This window comes from Scylla paramamosain, chromosome 19, assembly GCF_035594125.1.
Source record: "Scylla paramamosain isolate STU-SP2022 chromosome 19, ASM3559412v1, whole genome shotgun sequence".
Classification (NCBI taxonomy): domain Eukaryota; kingdom Metazoa; phylum Arthropoda; class Malacostraca; order Decapoda; family Portunidae; genus Scylla; species Scylla paramamosain.
The window spans coordinates 5,452,268-5,452,814 of record NC_087169.1 but is presented as its reverse complement, the minus strand read 5'-3'; positions in this window follow the sequence as shown (position 1 = coordinate 5,452,814).

Here is a 547-nt window from a genome sequence, read left to right as displayed (position 1 = left end):
ACTAATCTTCCTGTTGAGGATAGATTCAAAAACTTTAGATAGGCAGGAAATTAAAGCAATAGCACGGTAGTATGAGGGATTAGAACGGGCACCCTTTTTAGGAACAGGTTGAATGTAGGGAAACTTCCAACAAGAAAGATAGATGTTGACAGACAGAGCTGAAAGAGTTTGACTAGGCAAGGTGCAAGAACGGAGGCACAGTTTCGGGGAACAATAGGAGAGACCCCATCAGGTCGATAAGCCTTCCGAGGGTTTAGGCCAGCGAGGGCATGGAAAACATCATTTAGCAAAGGTTTTAATAGATAGTATGAAGTAGTCAGAGAGTGGAGGAGAGGGTAGAAAAAACCCAGAATCGTTCAAGGCAGAGTTTTTAGCAAAGGTCTTAGCGAAAAGTGTAGCTTTAGAAATAGATGTGATGGCAGTGGTGCCATCTGGTTGAAATAAAGGAGGGAAAGAAGACGAAGCAAAGTTATTGGAGATTTTTTTGGCTACATGTCAGAAGTCACGAGGGAAGTTAGATCTTAAAAGATTTTGACACTTTCTGTTA